Source organism: Cebus imitator, unplaced genomic scaffold, assembly GCF_001604975.1.
Source record: "Cebus imitator isolate Cc_AM_T3 unplaced genomic scaffold, Cebus_imitator-1.0 Scaffold46, whole genome shotgun sequence".
NCBI classification, from domain to species: Eukaryota; Metazoa; Chordata; class Mammalia; order Primates; family Cebidae; genus Cebus; species Cebus imitator.
Genome location: NW_016107361.1, coordinates 6,812,724 through 6,824,927, shown reverse-complemented (window position 1 = coordinate 6,824,927; position 12,204 = coordinate 6,812,724).

The following is a 12,204-nucleotide window of genomic DNA, read 5'->3' as shown; positions in this document are numbered from 1 at the left end:
AAATAAATTATCTGGCTTGCCTTGTTTGACTGAAGATTATAAGACTCCCATTCCAAAGAGGGCCCTGCTCCATACTCAGAAGGAAAAAATACATACTCAGAGCTGCCAAGAAAAATGTAGACAGGAAAACCTTGCTGGGGCGCTCCCACTGTGTAGGGGAGTGTGCGGTTTCCCAACTCAGTCTTTTTGCTTGGACCTACCCTTTTTATGTAAGCATTTCTATACAGCTGCTATATTTGGATGAACCTAAGCATAAACATGGACAATTTCCCTTGTATCTTTGGGGCTTCATTCTGAGGGCTCCTGTACATACACATTAAATACATTTGTATGGCTTTCCTCCAGTTAATCTGCTTTTTGCCAGTCAGTTTTTCAGTGAACCTTCAGTGAGCCATGGGGTACTTTCCACTTTGGTCCCTACGTAAGTCAATGTATAAAATTATCACACTAAATCAGTGTCTTTCTCCTTCTCTTCCTGAAAATCACACCAAACCTACAAGCAAAAGGACCATCTTGTAGCCTCAATTTTTAGAGAAACTGGGAGGCAGATGTAATAAGCTGGCTTTATCGTGCATGTGAAGACTGCCCAAAGGAGCTGAGCTGGATGGAAGCTGTGGGGAGAAGAAATAAAAATAGCAGAGAATCCAAGGAGGCCCAGCAGGTTGTTCTCAACAGCATCAACAAAGGTAAGGGGCTCTCTCAAAAATGCACGTTACCTATCTTGAACAGGAGAGAATACAACCTCTGGACCAGGCTTGATCAAGAGAAATAGAAGATGTGGGATATTGTGCAACCACACAAACACACAAAGAGCCACATTTGTAGGAAGTAATCTGTCTCCATGGCAGCAGGAGGAGAGCTTTTATGTTGTAAAGTCTGGAATGCTATCTAGGATCTTCTCACTCCCCAATTTCATAGGAACCATCTGCAAATAGATAGTTTAGAAAAATTCAACTTATTCCATGACACATAATAAAAAATGATATGGTGCAGCATCAATATATAAATATTATAAAAAATGGAGTAACGGTTACCAAATTTACCAAAAGATGAAAAATACTCAGATTTTTCATTTTGTACTCCATACACTCCAGGCCTCTCTCTCCATCTCACCCAAGCAAATCTAAGCTTTTTAAAGGTCTACAAGGCCCTGCATGATCTCATATCCTATTACTTCTTTCTATCAAACCTGTCTGTCCCCTGTCTTTTCTTTCTAAGAACATTCCAAGCATAATAATCCTTTGGAGTCTTTTTCCTTGCTCTTCTCTCTGTGTGGAATATTCTTTCACAGATATTAATAATGGCTCTCTCTCTTAGCTCCTTCAAGTTCAATTAGACCTCACCTCCTGAGGGTGATCATCACAATCACACTACTTAATTTTGAACAACATGCCAATATTTCTTATTCCTCTTATCTGAATTGAATTTCCCTATCTAGCACTGTTTACAATCTAACATATTATATATTTTCACAATTTTTTATTCTATTTTATTCACTGCTGTATCCTCAGCGACTGCTACAGTGTAAACATTCAAAACCTATTTGTTAAATGAATGAATGATTAAATGAATGGGTGAATTTACACTTTTCAGGAACAGTTTCTGCAGAATAGATAAAGAATATAGTCCAGTATATCACTAAAAATTAAGAAAATTGAGTTAAACCATCACATCTCTGAAGGACACTCAAAAAGAACAACTATAAAACCTCAGGGAATAAATGGGGAGACAGGAGGAGAAATGCAGAAACAGCTAGTGGAAAACAGGAATAAGTAGGAAGAAAATAAACGTCACATGAAGAAAGATGAATTTTGAAAAAGCAGAAAGGGAAAAGGCACCTCAGAAAGACCAATCAAAAGTATATGAGATAAAAATTAGCAAACAAAGAGTAATGGAAATAAGCTGTACACAGATTAGAATAAACAAAATGTAATATATCCATACAGTGAAGTACCACTCAACAACAAAATGAAAAAACTATACATGCAATTCAGATGGAGGAAACCAGATATGAAGCCTCCATACTGTATGATTTAATTTATACAAAATTGTGGAAAAGGTAAAACAATAGTAAGAACAAAATAGAGTCGAGGTTGCCTGAGTCTAAGGATGAGGCAAGAATGGACAGCGAAACAATGTGAGGTGAGTTTTGGAGGTCATGGAAGTGTTCTACAATTTTACATGTGTAATGGTCATGACACAACTGTGTTCATTTACCAAAACTGAAAACTGTGCACTTACATAGAAGATACACCTCCGTAATGCTTTTTTAAGAATTAGCAAGAAAAGGACAGATTTAGAATACAAAGGTTATCTAACATGCACATAATTGAAATGCCCCTGAAATTCCAGCATTTTGGGAGGCCATGGCAAGCAAATCACTTGAGCTCAGGAGTTTGAGACCAGGCTGGGCAACATGGCAAGACCCCGTCTCTACAGCGTGCCATGATCAGGCCACTACAATTCAGCCTGGGTGATGGTGGGAGACCTTGTCTCCAAAAAAAAAAAAAAAAAAAAAAGAAATTCTCTAACAACTAAACTGAAATAACATTTAAAGACATACACCTAAAACACCTTTTCTAAAAGAAGGAAGTTCATTTGTGTTCATTAATTAATTTGTTAAATGAGTAATGCCATTTCTTATATATCAAACACAGTTCTAAGCATTTTGAAGCTATTCACTCCATCTCATAATAACTCATTAAGGCAAATCCAATTGTTTTATACAGATGAGAAGACAGAAATGCAGAGAAGTTAAGTAATTTTCCCAAGTCTCAAGTAGTAAGGCCATGTAATGGTATTGACATATTAAAAGGACACAGTATATGTCAAAATAAACTGAACACCATACTAAATAGCCAGACATATGTTTGGAAAGTCAGTGGAGTTTAATTATGAAACAATCAGGGGAAAATAACAAGATATGTTTAAGTGGAAAAAACAAGGCTGTTTTGAATATCTACCTAGCAACATTTAATGCCAGAATATGGTAGAACAATACTTATAAGAAAATAAAAACACAATAAATAACAGAATTTGTAAATAGAAAAAGAAACACCATCTACAAATTTTATGGTATGTGCAATTGTCAGGGAAACTTAAAACATAAATCGTTAAACACGCAGCAATTCAAAATATAGTGTTCACACGAGCTCCTCTTTAAGCTACGACATTCAGTTAATAAAATGATGAGGGAATTCAGACTAAAATGTTGAGTGGTAGAGACAAAATATTCTGATAACAAAGCAAAAACAATTGGAAATTAACAAAATAAATAAATATATCTATAAATCTCTCTATAAAAATTATCTTGAGTGAAACACTAATCAAAATGGTAAAACTTCTAAAGAAACAAAGATTAAAAAAATACTCTGCATTTGAACATGTAGGCTAAAGATAGTAGTATTCAGAGCAAATGTACAGCCTGAAATACTTGTATGAATCAAAAAGAACAAAAAGAAAGGATGGATTAGTACAAAGAAATGGAAAGTAAATGTAACAAATGAATTAATAAAAATAGAAATAGAATTTAATGAGATCAAAATATGTAAATAGCAAACATAAATCAAAAATGGCTTCTTTAATAAAAAACTAAGCAATAAAACATACAAATCAGTCATTAAGCTAGACAAAATCAAAAGACAGTATAGTATAGTATATGACAGTATATGATAGGCAATAATAATGTAGGAAAGGTCACAGAACAAGAAAATTATTAATAAGTGCTATATTAATACTATAAAAATAAACTTGAAACCTGAATAACAAATCTTTTTTTCTAAGAAAAATAATTTGCCACAACTGGTGCTGAAAAAGAGACAGTTAGAAAAGGTTAATTTATATAAAACAGACAAGACAAAAATTAAAACAGCGCTAGGAAAATAAAAGCTTCACAGGAAAATTCCAAAAATATTTAACAAACAGACCATTGAAATTCTATTAAACTGCCTCAGGCATAAAATAGAAAACAAGTTTATAAAACGAATGTGGCATTGATAGTGAAGCCTGGTTACGATTATACTTAGATGACAAACTACAGAACAATATCATTTTAAAATATTGATGCAAAACTCCCAAATAAATATTTTTTAAAAATACAGCAAAACTAAACTAAAAGACAACCTTACTATGATGACTGTTTTATTACAAGAATGTGTGATTCAATGTTAGGAAATATATTAATATAAATATTATAAGCCATCACCAGTGATTATTAAAAACATGTGTATCTAGCCTGTGCAATGTAGTGAGACCCTGTCCCTACAAAAGAAAAATAATAATAACACAAAAATTAGTGGGTGTGGTGAAATATACCTGTACTCCCAGCTATTCAGGAGGCTGGGATAGGAGGATCACTTGAGCTCAGGAGGTGGAGGCTACAGTGAGCTATGATCACACCACTGCACTCCTTCCTGAGTGACAGCATGAGACTCCATCTCAAAANAAAAAAAAAAAAAAAAAAAAAAAAAAAAAAAAAAAAAAAAAAAAAAAAAAAAAAAAAAAAAAAAAAAAAAAAAAAAAAAAAACTAGAAGAAAAGAAAAAAAGAAACTAGTAATAATAACAATTTGTGTGTGGTTGAGGTGAGACACAGTGGATGGGGAACAGGGGAAGAGAAAGACCTTTTCCTCTATATCTTACATTTCATATATTGTACAAGGTTTCAGTCATGTAAAAATATCATCTAGTAAAAACATGTATATTTTACAAAATGCATTATACATTTAAGTGCTTAATATTGTATGACTATCTCTCAAACTTAGCTTTCTGTTAAATCTGTGTAACAAAGTTGTGCTTTCATTCTATTTTTAAGTATTTAGTCAACAGTGCCAGTTGTGTTTATTTCTACATTGTTCTCAATCTAGTTTAAATTGTAGCTATATCATCATACAGCTGCCCATATAGTGTATATTTAGCATAAGGCATCAATTTGAGTTTCTAATGATCAGAACAATTTTTCCTAATGTTTTAAAACACTTAGTAAAAGAAAGAAAACATTAATAAATCATTTTATGTTTTAATATCGAATATACAACACTATTTCTTCAAGTCACAAAAAGTGCAGTCCTCTCATCCCTTCCTCCCCCAAAAGCAAGCAAATAAAAACATTTAATTATGAGAATTTATTGAAAAGCTCCACCGAAGCTCACCCTCACTCCAGGCCCCCTCACCATACACAGCCTCCTGCCATTCCCTCTCTGCTGAAAGTGGAGCCATGGAGGAGAGTGGGCCAAGTAACTTTCTTTAGATTTGATGCCTTCCCAGATTGGTGGACCATGACTGGAATGTCACCACGCTATTCATACGCATTTGTTGAAACCTATGTGTTTGATATATGAGGAATATTTTTAGTTTTGACATCCTGTTGAAATTAGGACAAGATGTATCATCTAGATCAGCACTTGGAGAATTGGGTGCATACGTCTGCTTACAGAGGTGGCTCATCAGTAGATTCTACCTGGGTATCCATATGACAGCCAAATATCATGGCTTTGTGCATCAATATTTGCAAACATACATGTGTTTGCTAGTTTTATGACATTTAAAATTAATTTCAATTTTATATTGAAAATATATTATCACTTACGGGTGAAGGAAGGCACACAGGCACGAAAAAACGTTTCAGGCACACTAGAGTTTCCTTCCTAAACCTAAAGCCTGTCCTGCTGTCTTCCTCCTCTTTCATGACTTCCCATCGCCAAATGAAAACAAAGGCCAAAAACCTTGGAGTTTAGGAACACAGATGTATTATGGAGAGTGCTGGAATTAGAGGAGAAAGAGGCTTGTTCCAATCCTGATTTAGACCCCCTAATACAGGAAAGCCTGGACAAGGCATTTATACTCTTTGAATCTTAATGCATTTTACTTTCTGTAAAAGTTAACAACAATACCTGTAGTTAAGGGGGATACATAAATTATTTTGTATTTTGAAACTGGCAAAGAAAGTATACAAATGTCATATATAAACAAAATTACTCTCAAGACTTCATGAGATGGAAGAGATTGTTCTTGTAGTCTCACCTCTTTCTACTTTTCTATTCACATCCTGTGCAGGAGTCTCTTGGCCTATTCATCCTTCTCCCTAACATCCCCTGGGTTCCTGTCACCAAAATATGCCTGCTGTTCCTTTATCTGGAGTAACTTTATTCTTGTACTTAGCACCCTGCACAACTTCTCCTTCCTCAAGAGAGTTTCCATTAACAACAATAGAAAGCCTGAATGGTAGCAGTTGTGAATTTTTGTGATATAAATACAACTACCACAGCCAATTTTAAGCTACTAACCATTTGACAACTAGCTCGACAAGTTCGAGAATATCTAACAATCTGCTTTCCCCAGCCAGTACAAGCAGCTCCACGTGTGTGAGGAGCTGTAGCACAGTGCCCTGCCTTAAATACTTACTGTTATACTAAAGGAACAAAAGCATGAATGAATGACCATGGTGGTAACATTTAGGCTGTCTAAAGGGACCGGTAGGGGACTGTCTCTATTGGCAAGATTAGATGATATCACAAATACTTTGGGATTTCTCTTATTAAGAGACAGAGTCTATGTTCCCTTCCTTTGAATCTGAGAAACCTCTGTGAATGCTTGATCAAGAGAATATGGCAGAAGTGATTTTGTGCTAGTTTATAGGTCCAGGCATTAAAAGACTTGCAGCCTCCAATTCCTGTGTCTTCTTCTTGAAACCTGGGAAAGATCCAGCTGAGTAATCAGAGATTGAAGAAAGAGACCCTGAGACCTATGAAGAAGGAAAACGGCCCAGTGGTGCTCAAACTTCCACTTGTCCCACCAAAGCACCAAGTGTCTTGGACTCTCTAGACCAGTCCGGTTATCAGCTGATATACAGCAAAGTGACCTTGGTCAGTGCATTTTAGAACATATGATCCTCCGAGCACTGCCCTAAATTTCTAAATCCCAGACTTCTAGGGTACAATAAAATCTTTGCTCTTTTAACACACAAAGTTATGGAGTAGTTTGTTATATAGAAATACATAACTGAAACAATAATAGTTGAAAATGGTTAACAAAATTGAAGATATATTTAATGTATTTTTAATTAAATTTTGACTTTCCATTTTCAAAGCGAAAGCACTATTTTACTAATGTCAACTTTGATATCCTTTATGAGTAGTTTGTGGCTACTCTATCTACACACAATTAGGCTACTATGTCTCACATCCTTTAAATACAGTGTTTTCTTAATGGAAAAAGAAATCAGAAATTTTTTGAAATTACGAAATGATTTCCCCAATGTTTGAATAGTTATTTATATCACTACAATGTCAAAGATTCACAATGAGCATATTTTATTAGATGGCAACTACCTCAAAAATAATGATAATATTTTTTTAATTATTCTAGTCCCTTTTCATTTTTCAGTCTCTAATTCCAGTATTTCTGAGGCTGAAGATGTGGCAGGCCCCTGGTGGCTTGACTAGGCCCCCTTTAATAACTTCTGTTGGCTAAGAACAGTGATGTGACATGGGCCTATATAGCGAAGGCCAGTTTGATATTAGCTTTCTATCTCAGTCCAGTGGTGTGACCGAGACTCTGAGCTACATTGCTTTAGGCCTCCTGGCAAGAGAAAACCTGTTTAATTACCTGCCCCAGCTGTACTTACTAAGTGGAATGATTATTAAATCTGTCTCTCTATTTCACAGTTTCAGTATACAATTTAAATCTATGCCAAGATGAGTGGAGGTCATGGATTCTGTAGGAGTAGGCAGGACTAAAATAATCATCATGACAGGTGTCTTAAGAGCATTGTGGCCTAGGGCTCAGCCAACCCTCTGTCCTCTAATATAAAAATAGGAGGTTCTTAGATCCTCTGCCAACTTTGTAACTGCCTATAACCTCTCGTCATTTGGCATGATATTGCCCAGTTCATGTTCAAAGAAGGATAATAATACTTGGCCTTTTCTCTTCTTTACCTGCTGACAGATCATTTGAGTTATTTGTTCTTAAATCCAAAGACAAGATAAAATCACCAACTTGTGATGGTTAATTTTATGTTGCAACTTCACTGGGCCATGGGGTGTCCAGATATTTGGCCAAACATTATTCTGAATGAGATTAACAATTGAACGGGCAGCCTGAGTTAAACGGATTGCCCTTCTAAATGTAGGTGGACCTCATTCAGTTGAAGACCTGACTAGAACAAAAGGCTGAATAAGGGAGGCTTCACTCTCTCTGCCTGTCTCGGAGCTGGAACATCAGTCTTCTCCTGTTTTTGGACTTGCTCTCAGATTGGAACTTACACCATCAGCTCCCCTGTTGCTCTGGCCGTCAGACTTGGACTGAACTATACCATTGGTTCTCCTTGATCTCCAACTTGCCAACTGTATACTTGGGACTTCTCAGACTCCATAATCACATAGGCATTGGCCTATCTCTCTAAGTAAATAAATATAGACATCTTCTATTGGCTATGTTTCTCTGGAGAACCCTGAATAATACATTTTTGTTTCTCTAACATACGAACTCTCTTCATCTGTTTTTTAGAGTTTATTGCTATCATAACCTTATTGGCAGACAAAACCAATGTATATCTTTGGGGAAGACTAAAGTGGTCTGCTTCCGTAATTCCTTCATTATATACAGTCATGCAACTTTTGCATTCTACCCCATAATATATCCAAGTTTATTATAATATAAAAAGTGTTAATTTTTAAACATTTGTTTTAATAGATTTTCCAGAAAGATTAAATGTGCTTATTGAATAGTTTACCCTGTTGCTTTAAATACTCACAGCACATTTATTAGAGGTAAGCACCAATGTTTGAGAAGTATAGTCTAATTTTGACTCATATTGTTCTAAAAATATTACTTGTCATTCATAAAAGCCCTTTTTTGTCTAATTTCATAACATCTCTCTCTTTTTTGGTTTTATTTATATATTTAAAAAATCATGGGTGAACTAAATGTCATTCTTGGCTGTGGACTTTAACATAATGCTTGTTAAATTTTGCAACCAGAAAATAAACTCACTTTGGCATTAACTCTACTTTCATCAGTAATTATATATGTCAACCAAAATGCAAATTTAATAATACAGCTAATCATTTTTAGACCTTTAATAATTAAAATTTATTTTTATTTTCAATTTTTTGCTGTGAATTTTAAAACAGAATAGTAAGGGCCACACAGGGGCGATTCGTAGGTTAAATGAATAATGCACTAGACAAAGAGAGCTGGCCAGAGGTGTGCTGTATATTCTTTTTATCATATATACTAGACAGAATTTGATGTGATTCCAAATTATATAACTGTAAATCATAAAAACAAAGGCTTTGCCAATATGCATTTATAAGGTTAACAAGGGAAAACCTGCCCCCTTTCCTAACCCCACCAAACCATAAAGTTTTTAATACAGGTAGATCACAAGTCATAAACCATGCAAATAATGCATTGTTACTGGGGTATTCATAAAATCTTCATAACCAGCTGAGTTGTCTTGAGCAAACCACAAGAGATTATATAAATATTGAACAAAATATAATAATTTAAAATGACTTTATCCTCACTCTTTACTGTAATTTTGCTCAGCTATATGGAAATGTCACAGAGCCTTTGTGTAATCCTTGGGATCCAAATCACAAAACAGAGAATTAATGTGATGGAGGAAAAACACATTGGACTTATAGTTTATTGTGAGTTTGATTCTTAACTCCGTGACTTATTTTCTGTGCTATCTTACACTCATCATTTCACTCTCTTGACATCACTTTCTTCATCTAAAAAATAAAAGGTTTGCTCTAGAATGATGATTTGAAAGTTTTCTTCCAAGTTTAAAGATCTAAAAGTCTCTAAGAGTTTCTATATGATTGGATGGTGGTAAGGATTAAATAACTTGTTTTAATTTGTGCAAGCTTAACATAGGGCAAGTTATCACAAAGTGAGTGTTCTGCACATCTTCCCATGGCTAAGCTTAGCCAGTCTTATGCTACACTACTTTAAACCATAAAAAATTAGGCTTACCTTATGTTTTCAATGTAATTCACTAGTTGTCATCAATATTTGATTCTCCTTTCCCTCTGGGCATACTGAAGATTACATGTTCTAGGCTTTTGTGTAAATCATAAGTTGGATGAAAACAGTACTGACTAAAGAAATGTGAGTAGAAGGAGAGGGGGCAGGCTTTCCCTTGTTAACCTTATAAATGCGTATTGACAAAGCCTTTGTCTTTATGATTTACAGTGATATAATTTGGAATTCCATCAAATTCTGTCTAGTACATATGGTAAAAAGAATATACAGCACACCTCTGGCCAGGTCTCTTTGTTTAGGGCGTTATTCATTTAACCTAAGAATCGCCCGTGTGGCCCTTACAATTCTGAATGAAGCAGGAAATGACCATGGACAGTTCTCCAGGGCTTTCTCACCCCCTGCTGGGATGTCTTCATTGCTGCAGGTAAAATATGGTGACAGCTGTGGCAGCCTGGGTCCCTGATTGCTTGTGTGGGGCAGATTTGGTGTCCACTCCACATTCAGTGTCCACATCCATGAATGAGAAATAAACTTTCTGTGAAACCACTGAACGTTGTAGTTGTTTTTACTGCAACAGAACAACCTATCCTGAGTAACATGCCGCATGCCTTTAAATTAATTCACACATTTCCTGATGGTTATATTTAGAGCTACCTTTCTCAGTGACACTCAGATAAAGTTATTTATTCCTTTGCCTTCAAGCTCATCATTAAATCACAAACCAATTTGGTTAATAATTAATATATTTACCTCCTAAATTACCTCCCACACAAGCCCCTTCCTCTCCAATTCCATCATCATTCTCACCAGATTATTGCTGTAGCCTCCTGTCTAGCCTCTCTGCCTCCAGGTGACCCCACTCAGATCTCTCTTCACTTTCCCTGTCGTTAAATCTACAGTGCAACTTTGTCTCTTACCAGCGTCCTTTAAAAAACCTTTTAAATGTGGAGTCAAAGCCTAGCAGTATGACATCCAAGCCCTTCCATGATTTGACCTGTTAATCTCTCTACTTTTATTTCCTACCATTCTTTGCCTGGAAAGCTAACCTAAAGCAAATACTGAGTTAACTATAGTTCCATGCCATGCCACACTGACTCATACCTCTGGCATTACTCAGGCTGTCGTATTTAGTTAGAATGATCTCCCACTCAATCTCCATCTGCTTCATTGCTGCTCATTCTTCAAGATGCAGGTTTTAAACTTCAACCTTGAGATCCCATGCTGTGTAGTGTCCCTTTTTGTTGTTACACTCACTATGCTGTTTCTTTATGCTGTTAGTCTGGCATAAATAAAGTGTCCCTTTTACCTATTAGATTCAGAATATCTAAAGCAAGGCTATGTGCATCCTATATCTATGATATATTTCTCACCTGATAACACAATGCCTACTAGTGCTCTGTAAATGTTGGACGAACATACCTAGTTTCAGGGTCACTACTCCTAGTACCCTAAACACACCTTCCACCACCTGCTTCAACCTTTATTTGTCCCTGCTTTTGACACCGCATTGCCTGCTCAACAGCACTCCTTTTCATTGTGCTTCCATTCCAGTTCCCAGCTGAGACGGAAGCCCTGCCACAGCCATGCTCCTCAGCATGGGCTAACCCTGCCTTGTTCTTGTTAATTCACTTTCTTTTGGCTAAACAGTGTCCCAGTAAGAGGAGGAACCCTACTATGAACATACGGATCACTTGTGATACAGCCCTCCTTCCGATGTTAAGTATTGCCCTTTTCTTAGACCTTTTTTCCCTATTCCATCTCCTGGATATAACTTTTCATAGCTAGCTCGAATCCAAATCAGACCTAAAGGGCCATAGTTTTAGCCTCTGTTTTTTCAAAGTGATTCACTCTCCTATAACAGGGACAACCATTTTTGAGCATCTATTTAAGCTCAGCACACTATAAAATACTTCTTACAAAATACTTAGCAGGTTGGAGGCCCCGCTCTCAATATTTTTAAAATATATTTTGAGGGGAGGGGCAGGAAACAAAATCCCTATATATGTAAAAAATTTAAGAAAAAAGTGTCAGTTGGGCTTTAGGTGATATGATGATATGTGCCAGATTAAAAAGAAAGTTTTTAAGGCAGTGAAACACCATTGTGTAGAGAAACTGACATCAACTGCAATAGTATTTGCATCATATTTTTCAAATTAACGTCTCATTTAATCTGGACAATGTCACTATTTTCAGCTCCATTACAGTAAAAATTTTAT